Genomic DNA, 19,028 nt, shown 5'->3' on the forward strand with positions numbered 1-19,028 from the left:
GCTACATCAGGGGTGTGTGGTCTAATATGAAAAGGAGTTTTTGCTACAAAAAAGCCCTGGCCCAAATTATTACAAATTGCTAAAACTCTGGTTCGGCTTCAATAATTCTGCTGAATATGTATAAGGCAATTCTACTCTGACATATGCACTACTAATTTCAACACCTTTCTTACTAAAACTTCCCAAAAGCCTTGTGGGAGACCCCTCTTTCCTAAAGTGCGGCTTTGGAGTAAGATGCAAGAGCTTGGGTGAGAGAACTTCAGGTTTTGGCTACGCGCTCTTAGGAGCGGCTCGGACCGCCGCGTCCAGAGCCACTTTTAAATCAGACTGTTTGAGGGATCCCCCACGAAGTGTGACTCGATTCTGGGACCCAGGAAGGGTCCTAGAAGGCAGAGAGCTTGAGTGGTTGAATGGGGGAGACAGTGGAGGCGGCTGTCCCCCGATCCCGCTCGCTTCAAGCCTCGCTGTTCCGATCACCATTTTTAAATGGCTCGAGGGTCAACTGCCGGCTTCTTCCTTTCCCCTTTCTGATCTAAACGACTCTGCAGTAGCAAGACAAGCTGCATCTCTACTATTATGACTGTAAGTGTTCTTTTTTGCTGATTTTTAAGGCATTCTTCTGGACAAGCAGGAAAATAGAGAACTGGGGCTGAAGCAAAATTCAAGTGGAGTCAAAAGATTTAGAAGGGGGGGACTCTATCTCCTTCTCCTTCAAGGCTTCTAAAAGTTTCTGCCTATCTTGGTGATACCTATAATATCTGAATGAGGAGATTCACACCAATCCTTAAACATAGAAGACACTTGATGGCTGAACTTAACTGATTTGTTTTAAACTTCCTTCTGGAGAAAAAGATCTGAGTTTGGGAAAGTTGTTTATAAGCATAAACGGATGTGAAGGACAGCTGGCTTAAGAAGCAATTTGAAGCTTAAACTGAAGTGCTCTGAATAAATTTATATGAGCTCCAATTTGACTTTTAAATTCTAGTGGATATTGTATACTGACCCATAAAACATAACAGGATTCTTGGTTGAAAGAAGAATATTTGTGCCAATTTCTAAAGTGGATTATAATTCCTTGATGTTGGATGTTATGGATATAACGCTTTAATTTTGCTTTTACCTTTCTTTCACTCATGGTTTGAACATTTTTGGCTTTGGATTTATTTTTTCACTCTTCCTCTCTTTGCTTATCAAAGTTGGAGTCTTCCTTATTTTTACTATTTTTTTCTTTTTTCATTGGGAGTGCCTGGTTTTATTTTTCTCTTGGATTATTTGTTTAATTTTTAATCTTATTTTTGGATTACAAATAGGGCATTTAGCCCTGGATTACAAATTTATACCTTGAAGCACTTGGAAGATCCCATAGTGACTTGGACTTCAATTGAACTATCATTGGCAAAGGACTTGCTATAGTGAATTGTTTTTGTTGTAGTGAATTGAACTGTTTTGGCTATGGTATTAACCGTGTTTTACTAAAAAGTCTTTGTTTATTATTAGTTTTACTAGAAACTAGTAAACTAGAAGGCTGTTTTCCTTTTAAAACCATTCCATAATAATGGCACTGTCTGGCAGAGTTTAGCTTATCTGTTATAAACAGGAATACTGAGTTCCAAAACAAACTCTGAAGAGGAATCATACAGACCTGGTGGCTGTGAGTGTATTTATTTTAATAAGAATGGAAAATAAAGCTGCAATTTTAAAGAAACAGTTAAAAAAAATTGAGTAGGAAAACCCCCAAAACCACCCAGCGCTGCATCTGGGCCAGGGAAATTTACGACCATGCAGGGAGACATGGAAGAGATGCAAAACACCTTATTGACTGCCATAGCATAGCTGACTAGTAAAGTAGATAATATTGGTGAACAGATGGCAGAGTTAAACAAGAGCTTTTGGAGAACAGCAAACAGACAGCAGAGACCAATAAAGCCTTAAAAGTATTAGATGCCCAGGTGACAGATAATACACAAAAGGTGGAACAACTGGGAAAAGAATTGAACATAGAGCTGCCTATATGTTGAGGTTTCAAAACATACCAGAAGAGAAAACTGAAGATTTGCAGAAAATATTAAGTGAAGCCTTGACTGAAATTCTACAGGTGACTCCTCAAAGGATGGAAGAAGAGTTTGATCAAGTTAGACGAGTGCCATCAAGCTATACAAGACAGAACAAACTACCCAGCGAAGTTCACTTGACGCTTACAAGAAAGAGGACCACAGAGGATATTTTGAAGCAAGCAAGAGATAAACCTATGATGATAGCTGGAAACATGGTGAAAATTTTAAGAGAGGTACCTTGGTCAGTGAGACAAAGGAGGAGAGAATACCAAGATTAACAGATTTCCTGAGAGAAAGCGAAATACCTTATACATGACTAATGCCAGAAGGCCTTCTTTTTACTTACCAGGAGAATAGGTACAGGATAAACTCCATTTTCAAAGCTCAGAATTTTCTGGATAGAGTAAAGGAAAAAGAGGGCAAGGAAAAGAAGGATGATGAAGAGGAGGAAGAAAGCTCTGGTGAAGAGAATCCAAATGAACCACAGAGATATCCGACAAGACAGCAGACCAAAAAAGATAAAAAAGAGTGATAAGGAAAATCCATAATGGCTTCAATATCTCTATTAATGTGAATGGACTTAACTCTCCAGCCAAAAGGAGGAAGACTTTAAGATATTTCATAAAATTGGAAATGGACATAATTTGTTTGCAAGAAACCCATATTTTAACTAAAGACCAACATCTTTTGAAAAATAAGAAACTTGGTAGCTTATTTACCAAGACATGAATTTACTTATTTACTTAGACATGAATAAAAAGAAAAGGAGTGGCAATATATATCAAGGATAAATTCAACCCACAACTGCAGTACGCCTCTGAAGATGGAAGAATTCTATTAGTGGAAATTACAGTGGACAATAAAAAAATTTTACTGGCAAATATTTATGCTCCAAATGATCAACAAGAGAAATTCTTTCAAGACTTAATCTTAAATTATCGAACTGGAATATGTAGAATATTGTTTAATAGGAGATTTTAATGAAGTCTGATAGACAAATGGACAAAAAAATGCATAAACAGATTAAAAGCAAAAGTCTTCAACTGCCAATAAGTTTTTAGAAACCAGAAGAAGAATTGGATTTGGTTGACGTATGGAGAACAAAATACCCAAATTCTAACAACTTTACCTACTATTCTCCTAGTCACCAAACGTGGTCAAGAATTGACATGTGCTGGCTTCCTACAAATCTGGTTAAAGATTTAGTTGAGACAGAAATTCAAACAAGAGTTATCTCAGACCATAGCCCTGTAATGATAAAGTTCAAAGATACATGAATGAGAAGATCATGGAGGTTAAATACCTCAATTCTGAAAGATAAAAGACTTTCTTAAAGAAGATCATGGAGGTTAAATACCTCAATTCTGAAAGATAAAAGACTTTCTTAAAGAATTTAAGTGTCACGGGCTGCAGCAGGCCAGGCGAAGTCCAGGGGAAGTCCAAGGTCTGTAGCTGGGTAGCAAGGAGGGTCCAAAGCGCCAAAACCGAATCACAGTCCAGGTATCGTAGGTCAGAGGTTCAGAAGCCGAAGTCAGGGGGTCCAGAAGTCAATGCCAGAGTCAGGGGGTCCAGAAGCCAAAGTCAGAAGCCGAAGTGGATGCTAGAACGTAAGGTAAGTGACTAGTTGCTTCCACAAAGCCTTCTCTCAAAGCCCATAGCTATATAGCCCTCTGCTGTCTGTTGCCCATTTGGGCTAATTGCTGACTCAGAGGGCAGCCAGGATCCTGCTGAGACTCAAGCACCCTCACTCCAAGAAGGGCCAGAATCCTTTCAAAACTCAGGGCTCAGGGAGCGTCTTGCTCATGAGCGTGCCGCCCTCCTCCGATCCCTGAGGTCCTGACGAAGGTGGTCACGCACACGAGCCACCCGAGAGGGCGAGGCAGGGGGGCTTGGATCTTCTCCAGCAGGAGGCAGGGGCACTGGTGCAGGTGGCAGGGGCACAGTTTCTTCTGCAGGCTCGGCTTCTTCTGCAGGGCCCCCAGCACCCATGACACTAAGGCTGAAATGGAATCCTTTTTCAAACAAAACATAACGCAAGATGTAAAGATGCAAGTAGTTTGGGATACTGCTAAACCTTATTTTAGGGGCCTTGCAATTAGATATAGTGCCAAGAAAAAGAAAGAAAGAACTGAAAATTTTCAAAAACTAATGTCACAAGCTGGAGAAGCTGAAAAGAATTAACCCCCCCCCCCCCCGACAAGATATGAGTTTCAAAATAAGGTGAAAAATTCAACACCAATTGAACTTGTTACTCATGGAGGAGATGGAGATAAAATTGAGGTATGCCAGACAAAAGAATTTTGAGCATGCCAATATGCGTGGAAGGTGGTTGGCCTACAGGATGAGAAAAGTAAAGGCCAAAAGAATAATATGGGTCCTGAAAGATGAGAATAATAAAGAGAAAGCTCAAAAACAAGAGATATGTCAAATCGTGGAACAGTTCTATAAAAAATTATAAGATAAGCAAGTTCACAAAACAGATTTAAAAGATTACATTAACCAAAATAATCTTAACACATTTACAGAGGAACAGCAAAAAATTTTAAATGAACCAATAATAATAAGAGAACTTGGAGACGTAATGGCATCTCAAAAGAATGGCAAAGCCCCAGGCTCAGATGGACTACCTGCGGAATTCTATAAAGCCTATGAGGAGTCTTTATTGTTACCATTTAAGCATCTTCTTGAAAAGATTTAAGATGAAGGCCAAATACCAGCTACATGGCAAGAAGCTACAATATCCTTAATTCCAAAAGATGCGGATCTGAAAGATATTAAAAATTATTGTCCAATCTCCCTTTTAAATGTGGATTATACAATTTTTGCTGCAATATTGGCACAACGTTTGAAGAAAGTTCTACAGCCTACAATACATCAAGACCAGGCTGGATTCCTTCCTAGAAGATATTTGAAAAATGTTAGAACAGTTTGTAATATTTTGGAATATTATGAAACCCATCCAGAGAAACAATTGGCTCTAATTTGCTTGGATGCTGAGAAGGCCTTTGATAACGTTCATTGGCAATTTATGTTACAGCAACTGAAAGGTATGGAATGTAGTGAAAACTTTTTGAGAGCAGTAGAAGCAATATACTCTTTTCAGAGAGCAAGGGTGACAGTGAATGGTGAATCAACAGAAGCAATTAATATTCAAAAAGATACAAGACAAGGCTGTCCACTGTCACCACTACTTTTTATTCTATCTCTACAGATACTGAACAATCAGATAAGAGAAGACACAAGTATCAAGAGAGCAGTGATAAAAGGGGAACAATACAAATTGAGAGCTTTTGCAGATGAACTAGTTTTTATATTAGAGCAACCAATATATTCAATAGACTGTCTTATAAACAAGATCACACAATTTGGGGACTGGGCAGGACTGAAGATCAATTACCACAAAACAAAATTTTTGACAAAGAATATGATGGAACAAATCCAATCTTTTCAGCAAAAATCAGGGTTTTTGTATGAGAAAAGAATCAAATATCTAGATGTACTAATCTCAAACAAGTGTAGCAATTTAAAAATAGACAATTATGATAAACTATGATAAACTACTTATAGAAATTAAAAAAAGATTTGGAAAAATGGCATGATTTGAACTTATCCTTAATGAGAAGAATACTCTCAATAAAAATGAATATCCTTCCAAGGTTACTATTTTTATACCAAACTATTCCAGTATTTTTAAATAGTGGGTTTTTTCAAGAATTTAATAAGATGGTCTCCAAATATGTTTGGCAAGACAAAAAACCTAGAATCAAACTAAAGACATTGCCAGACTCCAAATTAAGAGCAGGTATGGGCCCTCCCAGACTGGCAATTGTATTACAAAGCTTCTGTGCTTTTGTGGGTAAGAGACTGGATATTATTGAATGATAAGAGACAACTGTTGTTAGAAGGACATGACCTCACTATGGGGTGGCATGCATTAGGGTTAGGGTTATCTATGGTACCAAAGAGTTGAAAAACATCCTTATTTTAAGAACCATTGGTTTCGGAAATCTTTGTATCATACATGGTCATGGCTAAAAATGAGAATTTATCAAAAAATTCCAACATGAGTATCCCCAGTGGAAGCATTTACTCATCCAAATCTTTTAAAACCTAATCAGAGTTCTAGATATGATGACTTGCTGGGGAAAGATAATCAGCTGAAAACTAGAGAGGAGTTGAAAAATATGGACATTAAAATGAACTGGTGGTTGAGAATGCAAGTTGAATCTAGGTATGCCAAAAACGACAGGCTTCACCACAGAACAATACCCATTTGACAAAATCTTCCGAGGCCCTCAAGAAAAACTAATCTCTAAACTATATGCATTTCTACTACAGATGAAGACGCAAGACGAAGTTGTAAAAGACTGTATGGTCCAATGGGCGAAAAAACTGGGTCATAACATTACATTAGAAGAATGGGAGAGATTGTGGAAGGTCAATGTTAAATTAACTAGGTTGGTAACTTTTAAAGAAAATTTATACAAGATGTTTTATAGATGGTACTTGACTCCACAGAAATTGAGTAAGATCTATACTAATATGTCTAACAAATGTTGGAAATATACTAAACAAGTTGGTTCTTTTATCATATGTGGTGGACATGTGAGATGGTGAAGGACTATTGGAAAATGGTTCATGAACTACCACAAAATATTAAAACGACACAAATTCAAACCAGAATTGTTTTTATCGAATATATTTCCTGAGGACTATTCCAAAGAAATGAGACATTTGTTGGCACATTTCAATACAGCAGCCAGGATTCTCTTGCCTCAGAGATGGAAATCTCAGGAAATTCCCATGAGAATGGACTTGGTGAGAAAAATTCTGGAAACAGCAGAGCTGGATTTTTTGTCCCAGCTGTTGGCTGGGAAATCTAAGGAAGGAAATCTAAGGAAGAAGCAAGAAAATACTGGATGATATTTTATGCCTAGCTAGACACTCAAGACACTTAAGATTCTCTGGTGTGAACTTAAATCTTCTTTTTTTCTGTACTCTGTATTATAAGATTGCCTTTATTGGAGTTGCCAAATTTAACAAAAAAATTTATAACACAAAATACCAAAATGTTGATGATGCACGGTTTAGAGACAAAAATAAGTGACAATTTATGTATTTTAAGAAAGTATTGCAGATGTAGACTTGTATGCTTTGAAAGTATTTTTTATGCAGAATAAGACTAATATGTACTTTTATTTCCTATTCCTTCCTACTCCCTATCCCCAATTTCTTGAAATCAATAAAACTTTAAAATTCAAAAAAGAGCTTGGGTGAGTTAGGAAATATTTAGCAAAACACACTCTGTATAATCAAACAGAGTTTCTGCTTATGTAGCAGAACTTTCGGATCCAAGCTTAGATTTACGCTTAATCCTGGGTAGCAAAAAGGAGAAATTCCAAGCCATTTTTAATAACTTGGAGGGGAAAAAATAATTACCGTTTTTTATAGTTACAAAAGGGGGGCTGTGAAAAAAAGAATCACCAACACAACATGGTTAATCACAATAACAGTAACAATAATAATCATCTAAATTTTAACTTTAGTTAACACCAGACTTATCATTAACTGTGAATAGTTTCAGTACTTACTTAGTACTTACCTATGAACAGGTATTGAGTATTTAATTTATACCTACTACTGGCATTAACTATTTGGCTAGTGTAATATTATTAGCCTTTACACAGGAACTTGATATTGCAGCTTTCCTAGAATGCACTGTTAGTACAAAATTGTACTAACTGAGCGTTTAATTATGTGTGTATTTGTATAAAAATGGGTTTGTAGAGCAGAATCTATTTTTATGCCTCTTTAAATATAGGGCATAACACTACATAGGCTTTGGGGAGTTGTTTATTTTCATGGTTATGCAACAGAACTTCTCCAGTGGCTTCCACCTGCCTGGAAGCCCACAGTATGAAGAATAAAGATAAAATAGTTAAATTTATCAAAAATTATTTAACAATTTCAGAATCCACAGTCTCTGAAGTCCTTCTAAACACATGGTTACTTGGTTCTTCTATGAAATCATAACATTAAAGTCAATGGCAGCTGGAGGACTTTGTTTCATTTACGCTAAAGCCTTTGATTGTGTGGATCACAACAAACTGTGGCAAGCCCTTAAAGAGATGGGAGTACCAGCCCGCCTCACATGTCTCCTGAGAAACCTATATAAGGGTCAAGAAGCAACTGTCAGAACGGGATATGGAACAACTGATTGGTTTAGAATAGGAAAGGGGGATCATCAAGGATGTATATTGTCATCCTGCTTATTTAATTTATATGCAGAATACATCATGAGGAATGCTGGTCTGGATGAAGCACAAGCTGGAATTAAGATTGCCAGGAAAAACATCAACAACCTCAGATATGCAGATGACACCACTTTAATGGCAGAAAGAGAGGAGGACCTAAAGAACCTCTTGTTGAGGGTGAAAGAGCAGAGCACAAAAGGAGGCTTGAAACTCAACATCAAAAAAACTATGATCATGGCATCTGGCCCAATCACACGTTGGCAAATAGAAGGGGAAGACATGGAAGTAGTGACAGACTTCACATGTCTGGGATCCAAGATCACTGCAGATGGTGGCTGTAGCCATGAAATTAAAAGAAGTTTGCTCCTTGGGAGGACAGCTATGGTGAACCTAGGCAGTATAATAAAAAGTAGAGACATCACCCTGCCAACCAAAGTCCATAAAGTCAAAGCTATGGTATTCCCAGTAGTAATGTATGGCTGTGAGATGGACCAGCTGAAGCTCAAATACTTTGGCCAGCAAATGAGAAGGCAGCACTCATTGGAGAAGATCCTGATGCTGAGGAAGTCAGAAGGCAAAAGAAGAAGGGGACGGCAAAAGATGATATGGCTAGACAGCGTTACTGATATAACTAACACAAATTTGAGCAGTCTTCAGAGGATGGTAGAAGACAGGAGGGCCTGGCATGACTTTGTCCATGGGGTCGCAAAGACTGTGCGACTGAACAACAACAACAACATACATTTGAGCCATGGTCCAGGGCTCCAATGCCTCACCAAACTGCTAACAAGTTTACCTCAGCAAACTGGAAAATGCTTGGCATGAAGAGGCCGTTTCATGAATATGAAAAGGCTATTCTACAAACTAGTTTCAATCCTGCCTCCTCCTTCCTAAGGGATCAAGAAGCAAAATACATAATCATATGACACAGAGTGGATTCATCCGTAACGGGTGGGGGAGGGAGGTGAACATATGTTATGGCCCTTGAACTCTGTGACCTGCTCAAGTGCCAGCAGTTACAGTATCTAACACAAACACAACGAAACTATTCCACCACTGGAGGCATTCTAGTCCCAGGATGTAGGACTAGTAGTAGTCAAAGTAGGCTTGGAAGATTTAACATAGGCACCAAAAACAGGGTACTTCCCATTACTTAACCATTTCCCTTATTCACAGGCACATACTTGTAAGGAGTAAGAGCTAAGCTAGATAGAACTTCCTTATTTAACTTTGGTGATTTCCTAACCACAATCTCTCTCTCTGCCAGATAATAATGAAAACCGTTTCCAAACAATTAGGAAATTTCTGTAGGTGTTAGAGCTTTTGAATGTTTCAAGGAGGAATGGGAGGAGAATGGTGCTATTAAATAAGCAAAACACGTTCAGACATAACAATATACTAGAACATCATAAGAATTAATACACTGGATTACCTCAGTACATTAAATGCCAAAACCTAAGCAAGAAACCGCAAAACCCACAGAGGTTACCTAAAGCACTCCTTAGCTAAAGATTCTGTCTGTACCACAGATATGAAATGTATATCCTTAGACAGTGATTCAGTGAATATCACCGAAAGCCAGCCCCAAAAAACCACCACTTCAAAAGAAAACGATTATTCATTGCACAGCAATATTAAATCCTGCATTGAACAGAGCAAAAGAAATTGTTTAAAACTTTCCTTTTAATAATGGACAATGGACTAATTAATGAAACAGAATGCCGGTATCAATCATGATGCATGTGAAACAGCACAAGATGAAAAGCAGAAAGGAAATGCCCAAGATCAGTGGCTCAGGATGCAACAGCAGCTAACAACTCTCTTACAAGTAGTTCATGAGGACAAGAGTAAAGAGGAGAAAACAGAGTGGGCTGAGAGGAGGCGGCTCTGGAAGGCTTGATGCAATTTGCCTCTGCATATGTGTAAAGTGCCCAAAAAATACTTCCTATTGATCATTAATGTGATTTATGGACAATAAACATGAACAATTACAAACTTGTTTTGTGTTCACTAATGTTAGACTCCTGAATTTTGTTAGGAAGGGGGGAAATAGTATGGAGTTACTTTGTTAAGTGAGTCCCCAGCAGTACAGTAAATGTATAAACCTATTTCAAAAGGTATGAGAACCACAAACATAGAAGAAGTGTTATTTACATGATCAAGGTCTAGAATGTTCATACAGCAAGATTTCAGAAAGCCCAGGTATGATGGCTCAGTTCACTTCCCTCTCTTAGAAGCAAGATTCTTTCCCCTTACTGACTGAGCCACCCTAGTAATGTGGTTTCTTCTTTGCTGAAGAACTCTGTCTGTCCCACCCTGTCACAGTATGTTTTGGCTGTTGGTTCAACCTGAGGGAAGAAATCGGGAACCTGCTTTAACTTATATAACTTAAATGGCACTCAAAGCATTTTGAAATTCAAAAATAACAAAATATTTTATTCAACAGAGGGGGAAAGTCAGGTGAAATCAGGGGTTGAAATTTCTGAGGTAAAATCAGTACATGTACAGACTTCAGTTCTTATGTTTTAGGCTAATAAGAGTTAGGTTTTTCAGAGTTACTTAAATCTTTTATGTTGAAGCTTTTTTTCAGTGTTTTTTTCTAAACACTCTAGTTCACTTTCTTGAGTATTCTCTGACTCTTTTGGTTTCCAGTACCAAAACCCCTTCTCTTGAAACACCAGTACTCAAGTTTTTAACTAACTCTTAGGGCCTGTTCAGACGCACAATTTAATCAGTTGTCGCTGCTGTTTCCTACCCGATTAAAAGTCGCCGATCAGACAGCAACATCTGCCTCCCGGTAGCCAATCATTGTCGCCCCCCCAATCCTTCTCCGAAATGGGTTATTTTGTTACCTGCTCCTTTGTGGTGTTTTTTGAGTTGTCCCATTTCACCTCATAGTTTTCTCTGTCTGGATAGTTCTGCTGCGAGATTAACCAAATTCTGTATGTCTGAAGGCTGACCCAGAGCAAAAGGAGTCTCACACATCCAGTTTACGGCCACCATTTTTTTTTTACTACTTAGCGATATGCACATAATTGCATAACCACATAATGTTTTCTAACCTATGTGCATGTGTGCATAATGTGCTTATGCGCATTATGCACTTATGCACATCATAGTGGGGAAAACAAAAAAAAACTGCATGGTGCTGTCGTGTGTACAGCAGACGATGGCTTCACCACGGAGTGATTCAAATTGCAGTATGGCAGTCTGATCGATAATATCCAGAACAAAGATATTTGGAACAGAACTGGGTCAGTTTAACACAGACTCAACACGCTGTGTGAACAGGGGACTTAATGTCTCTAAAGGCAGTTCTAGTCACCCCAGACCAGGGATTTCTGTATTCCTCAGAGCTATCGCCCTGTTTGTGTGGGAGAATTCCTTCTCTTTAGTTATTTATTAGATTTATATCTGCTGAGGCAGGCTCAGGGTGACTTACACATCAATAAATCAAAACATAAAACCAATTTAAAACAGATATAAACATAACACAATAAAATATTAAATGATACAGGTGCTATATCAGACAATCTTAAAATGATAGTATCTTTAATGATGGTGGAAAACATGTCTTTTCGAATCTAATTTCATAGCTTCAACTGTTGCATCCAGATGTTCCATGGAGACATAAGACCGGATATAGAGTGGCAATGCAACTTCCTCCAAAACCTCTGCCTTTTCTGGACTCAGAAATAACCTGTTATCCCAGAGCCACCTGATATTATGTAGGCATTGACTCAGAACATAAACTACAACTTCTGGCAATTTATTCCAAGAAAAGCAGAGCTGGGTCAGAGTCTTCAGCTTACTAATGACACACAAATGACATGGACCCCAAAGCATTAAGCAACCTCATTCAAAGTTCTAATTAAACAGCACTGGTAAGACAATGTACCACTGTGTAATCGAACAAGATAGATCCCATATCACTGACTTAATAATCTGCAACTATCCTCCCTAAAATAATAATAATACACTGGAATAGACATATTTCCCCTTATCACCCTTAAACACAGACTGTCCACCAGGCTACAAATGCAGTCCAAAATGAGACTGAAACAAATCAAGGACAGATGTACCAAGCAAGAAATATCTGCAGTTATCCCACCATCACTATTTCAGTCAGAACCAGGTGGGTAGCCATGTTGGTCTGAAGCAATAGAGTAAAGTTCGAATCCATGGCATCTTTAAGACCAACAAAGTTTTATTTGAAGTATGAGCTTGTGTATGCACATGCATTTCTTTAGATAAAATGAAATGGAAGAAAACCATTCAAACTTATAGACAGAGGCTGAACAGCAAAATAGTATATAACATAATGAAGATTTTTTGAGAAAGAACGGGAATATTGTTAACTCACTTTTTCTAAAAACAGCAACTTTGACCTAGGTCTATTGTTGGTCATAATTTTCTATCACGGGAGGGATTTTTCTATAAAGATCAAATAGCAGGTTCTTCAGACACCTTGGGAATTCTCCTCACTGTGAAGTGTTGATAATATCTGCCAGAGGACTAAGTCTCACAATATTTAACTAACCAAGTGGGAAAGGGATCCCAGACTACAAGTTATAGGCTTCACAATTCATAGAATCCTGCTAAGTTGATCAGGGAAGTGGGGGGAGGGAGGGGCGTGGTGACTGAGCTTCTGGCCGATAGCATTCCTCCTACGCTCCTGCTATTCCTGCGGAAGATTAACGACTACTCCCAGATAACACAGCCAAGTATGGAAAGAACATCAAAGTCAAGTATGGGAAGAACCAGAGCAAAGAAAGGTACTAAAAACCCTCCCTATAGACCTCCTAGAAAGGGTAAAACTGACTTAGAAGAATCTGAAGATTCTGACTTGGAGGCTTCTCTGTTAGAGGAAATTGCAGCAGGAGGGAATATCCCTCCCCTAAGCGAACGGACTGCATGCCCTAACAGAGATAAAGAATGAAATTAAGAAAGATATAAAGTCTCTTAGTGGAAAGGTTGGACAATTAAAAAAAGAACTTGGACTTATCAAACAGTCAGTCGAACCAATTAACAAGAAATTTGATGAACTCACTGCAGCATTGAAAACAACTGATAAGCTGAAGCTGCATATCAGACGGCAAAAAAGACAGCAGAGGATTTGAAAGACTTTAAGGATTTTGAGTCCTGGGTCAAAAATAAGATTATACTTCAGGAGTTAAAACTGAAAGAAAGAAAGGCCAAGCTTCGTGAAATATCTGTAAATTTTGGAGAGACAGAAAACCTTACTACAGCTTTAAGTAGATGGCTGAGTCAGATTCTTCTCAAAGAAGGAGAAGCGGAGCCTTTCCAAGAGATTGTTAGCTCTGCCTTCCAATTAAACATTTCCAAAAAGGCTCCTGACAACGTTTCCCCGGACATTGCTGTTGAATTTAAACTACAGATCGCCAGGGAAAAACAGGGACTGTGCCTTGAAGACACAATAGTTTTTTTTTATTTCCTGATATCCCAGCTGAAGTAATGAGTGCAAGGAGGAGACTGAGAGAAACAAGATTCTACATGATAAAGGAATTCGGTATAGGTGGTTACCGCTAGACCATCTAGTGGCCAATATGGAAAATCAAACTTTTACTGCATATAATGAGGCATCTGGCAAGGAACTAATTGACAGTGTAACTAAACAAAAGTCTGGAAGAGTTTGAATCGAGAAATTATGTTTTCTTAAGAAGTTGAGAGCAATTAATAGGATAATGTATATAGTTAGAAATTAGCTAAAGATGATAAATGGGAACGGAAAATGGAGATTGAATTGTTAAAACCAATGGATTAGCAAGGAGGTGGTGGGTGTGCCCCCCCCCAGACCTCCAACTGTAGAGATTTTTCTGCAGCACCCAGCTTTGGAGGTAACCCTGTCCAGCTTTCTTTTGTAGGCATGAGAGAAGATAGCTAAAGTTTTTTTTTTAAGGGTGTAAAGATGTAAGTACATGAAAGTAGTAGTTCTGGAAGCAAAAAGAATATAATTAGAACAAGAACAAGGAAAACTGGTACGGTGAAATAAGGGTAAAGAAAGGAAATAAGATAAAGAGGAAGGAGTTCATTTATTTGCTATTAGCATTCAGTTTGATTTGTAGAAGATAATAAGCAAAAAACAAAATGTATTTATATGAGATGTATAAACATGTTGATATAAGTACACTTAATAAAATATTAATTAAAAAAAAGATCAGGGAAGCAGGACTAGAACTATCCACATAAATCTGACCAGACACCACATCCAACTACTTCCAGGCTAGCACTTACAATGAAGTACAAATGAAATCAGAGCTGAAAGTGTGAATCTGTGAAATACACAAACAAAACTACCAGCCAATAGTCAAATTATCACATATTAGGACAGTGAAGCAACCTCACATGTCTGGAAAAGGACCACTGAAGAATTACTCTTATATAAGTGAAATAATACCTTGAAATGCTATTAGCTGGGGGCGGGTTTGGGATACTGGTGCAGGACTTGTACTTTTCTTTGGGGGTGATGATGGCAAGTTCTATCATTGAAGGAGGACCAGAAGAAAGGCTTAAACAACTTCACAGCAATCCTTTCCCAACCTTCAGAATGACAGAAAGGAACCTCTAGTTTGTTTTATGAAGTTGTGACAGATCCGGATTATGCCAAATCTATTTTGACCTAGCACTGGTAAGCCTTTCTTGTCTGCAGCACATCCAACCACTCTTCTGGTGGAAATCTCCTCTACAAAGAGTCACACGAGACTTGGCTAGAAACCAATGAGCAAAGTCTTCTTTTGTATGGGAGATTGCTTAATCATGAAAAGTCGCCACCTGGCATTCTAAACTGATAATGTTGACAGGTTTACCACTTCAACAGTCATTTACGAGACATTAAAACAACAAAAGAAGCAGCTATATCTGTGTGTCTTCTTGGACAGGATGACTAGTCTTGCAGCCAAGAATGACACATTTCCCACAAAGTGGTTAATACCACCTGTAATATTCCAAGACTGCTTTTACAGTGATTTGGGCAAGTTGCTCCCCTTGGAAACAACTGCACATCACCTCAATGCAGCTGCCATAGTAAGCTGAAACATGCCACAAGTGACTGAGGCAAATGGAACATTCAGGCACAGTGCACACCTCCTGTTGTGAATGTTAATAAAAAAAATAATTTTGGCTGAAACACTGTAGATGTGGTGTGCATAAGTATATGTTACTCATGGACAAGGTAAGTAACTACCTACATTTACATCCAGCCTCCCTATTTACAAACTGTACCCTACACAAAAGAAATCAAAAGAGGCAAATGTGCATACTCTGCTTTGTTTAAAGGGACAGAGAGATGGACCTTAAACCCAGGGTATATATACTTATTGATCAAGTTGCTAGCTTGAGAGCATGGCATTTGGGCCTACTGAACTAGTAACATCTTTCTGCATAAGTAGTATGGCTTGAGAATCTGTTTCACTACACTTCAAAGTTAGATGTTAGATTTGGAACAATCATTTTACCATACGTCTGTTCCTGGTGTACAGAAGAACTCTCCTTACAATTTGGCAGAATAATGCAGTGAATATACTAGGACATACCAGCCAGGAAATCACAAACTGGGCAACTGCTATGTATCAGCTGTTTGGGGAAAAAACTCAAACCACACTTGGTATGACACAAAACTGTTGGCCATGAAGAACCAGTTTTGTGTACTAACTATGCAGATAACAGTGCACTCTTCCTAGCTTAGTACGTAAAAATCTTAGCCTTAAGATCCTATCTGCCCTGCCCTTCTATATTTACATGCAAGTCACCCCAACAAGTTCATTCATTAAAACAAAGAAAATCCTTCTTGCTCTGCAATTCTCTGCATGCTTCCAGAGAAGGCAAGAAGTATGCTGAATTATTGGGTGGGCCTTCATCAGACATATTGTGCACACCGGCACACAGACACATTTAAGAACTGTCTAGTTTCCAGTTTCTTACTTATGCTCATAAACTGCTCAACCTTCCTACATAATAAAAATGTCTGCAGACATATTATACAGAAAGCAGGATCCCCTCATGCGAACTTAAAGGGAGACTAAAAGAGCCCTGACTAAAAGCAATAGGTCCGAGCAAGATCTAAAGGGAGCCCCTTCCACAACCAGACAGCGCCTCCTTCCCTCCAACCTCCAGCAGCAGAAAGATACATACTTAAAGCAATAATGCTGCGGGAACAGAAAGGAAAGGTACGGGTTTGCAGCCTTCTTTAGGTAAAGCCTCAAGAGATGACGAATAAGCGTAGGACAAGGGTGTAGCTGAGGAACCCAGAGCGGATTCACTCGTGCAAGGCAAGCCTTCGACATATGTCAAAATAAAGGGGACCAGAAGTACAACACACCTAACCACTACAGGCGAATACGAAGATCACTGGTCGCTTCCTCAACACTGAAGCACTAGGCAAATGGACTAAATTGTGGGCGGGTGGGACGTTACTCGTGTGCACAGCAGTAGACAGCCGTTCTCACAATGCAGTGTAATGGGGGAGGAAAAAATGACACTCATCCATTAAGGTTACACATGCAGAAGGGAAGGGGCGTGTGCAAAGAGAAGTTGGCAGCTTGCGAAAGAGGGATGCAAAGGGGAGGGAGTGGAGACCATATGAAGGGGCTGCAGCAGAGTGAACGCGAGAGGAAATAAAGGAGAGGCTGAGCTCCGCACGCGCCACCTGCAAAAGGGGCAAGCCGGGCCCGACGCTGTGCCAGCAGAGAGGGAACAATGAAAGGGCTTCTCGGGGGGGAGGCACAGGAACCCGATCTGCCACCAGCTGCACGGCCCCTCCTGTATCAACCGATCCCAGCCAAAGCATCACAAACCTGCAGCCACCTCTTCCCCTGGTAGAGGTGGAACTTCTCGCGCCCGACGGCTGAGCTCCAGCTCCGATCCTGTGGCCACGGCCACCCCCTTTGCCTCCCAAGGAGGAGCAGCAGCAGCCCTTTGCCTCGGTATCAGCTCGCGCAACTGGGGCGGCCACCGCTACTCCGGGAAGGTGCGGTTGGCTTTTGTAGCGGCTCCTGGCTCCGGCGCAGGCACACTCTTGTATGGAGTGCGGCAGAGCCAGCTGCCTCCCACCGTGTGTGTTGCAGGCTCCCAAGCAGCCACGACTTCCTGTGCAACTACAGTTCAGTTCCTCCCGGGCCACCGGGGGCAGGAGGACTGGCTGGCGGCGAGAGCAGGCGGCAGCAGAGGACGCCCTCGCAGCAGCGCCGGGAGTCGAGTCCAGCGGGCCAAAGCGGGTCTGCAACCTTTATCCCTCCTCCTCGGGGCGGGCACTCACAGTTGTAGCTTGGCGGCGAAGAATCAAGCTGAGCCTCTAGCGGGCATTTTTGGACCGGGGCCGCTTCTCCTTCCTTATCCGAAGGCCCACCAGCACGGGCGTATCTGGGCTTGTTTCCAGAAGTATAGGAGACTGGAAAGCAATAGCCGCCGCCTCTGCAGTTACAGCTATCCCGCGTCTGTTGGGGGGGGGGGGGAGAAGGAGAGAGAAGCAACGCCCTCACTGTTGCCCAGCTACTCTAGCTCACCAAAACGCTCTTTCTCACACGCCCCCTCCCCCAACCTCATAATTAACGAAGTGAGTTACGTCACGTACGTAAAATTTCACCCTTGTACGTCGTTAATTAATCCGGGGTGGCTTCCTCACACCGCCTTCTGTTCTCCGTTACTTAATGCGGATACTGAGCCTCACCCTACGTATAAGCGTGACGGGGGTGGGATAGGCAACAACCACACTTTTGCCACCTTGATTGGGTGCGGAGATTTAACGATTCTTTTCCATTCGCTTTAAAATCCGAAAGATGAGGAAGCATCTATCCAAGTGCACAATCTCTACCTGCACCCGAATGCGTGGTTTTCCAAAGTAGCGCTTTGTGCATTTTCTGGTGTCGTGCGTAGGCTGCTGTGTAAATAGCTCAGTGGAGGGTGACATGAGGGTCCTTATGTCTTTTTTCCACATGTTCATTTTGAATGCCTGGACAGGACTGAAAAACTTTTCCTGCATAATAGACCTACACACTGCAACACTGACGTCTTACCTAGAGGGCAACCACACAGAATAGGTACATTTTGAGGCATGTCACCATTCTACTAGCAGTCCATAACAAAATTTTGCTAATGAGGGACTAGCTTTCAGTCCATAACAAAATTTTGCTAATGAGGGAAACACCATGTTTTTAAAGCTGTACATCAGGAGTGGCCAAACTTGCTTAATGTAAGAGCCATAGAGAATAAAGTCTGATGTTTGAGAGCCATGAATAAATATTACACACACATCTTTATTAAAACTCTCAATACTTTCTTTGCACAGAAAGATAAAATGCATATGTACGTACTTTAGAACCCGACCATGCTAGAAAGCAGACTTAAAAAAAAAAAAAGCTGGGAATAACAGTCCGTATAACAGCAGTTTAGGGAATTATTTTTGGTACCAATGGAAGGCAGAAACACACACATACTATATAAATCACTGACCACCATTTGTATTATTATGCATCACTCTTTGCCTTGACACCAAGGTTAGTAAATACAGCTTCCACAAGAGCTATGAAACTAACGGGGAACCCTACACAGCCCTCTAATTCTGTCCCTCCTTCCCATGGCTCCCTTGATTTTTGCACTCTCTTGCCCCACTCTAGGTCTCTGGGCAACCTCTTTGGTGGAGAATAAGAGCCTGCAAGTTTACCTATTTTCCCCCTCCTTCCCCACTTCACACACAGTGGAAACA

At 40.1% G+C, this 19,028-nt stretch overlaps 1 protein-coding gene across 1 annotated transcript in view; it reads right to left on the reverse strand.

Annotated features, from left to right (window-relative positions):
- Nucleotides 1-17,842, reverse strand: part of AGPAT3 (1-acylglycerol-3-phosphate O-acyltransferase 3) — a 155,510-nt gene extending 137,668 nt beyond the window's left edge. Inside the window, exon 1 of the mRNA XM_060234184.1 lies at nucleotides 17,122-17,842. The gene's annotated coding sequence lies outside the window, so the exon portion shown is untranslated. The remainder of the gene's footprint in view (nucleotides 1-17,121) is intronic.
- Between the last annotated feature and the right edge of the window lie 1,186 nt (nucleotides 17,843-19,028).

Source organism: Heteronotia binoei, chromosome 3, assembly GCF_032191835.1.
Source record: "Heteronotia binoei isolate CCM8104 ecotype False Entrance Well chromosome 3, APGP_CSIRO_Hbin_v1, whole genome shotgun sequence".
In the NCBI taxonomy this organism is placed as follows: Eukaryota; Metazoa; Chordata; class Lepidosauria; order Squamata; family Gekkonidae; genus Heteronotia; species Heteronotia binoei.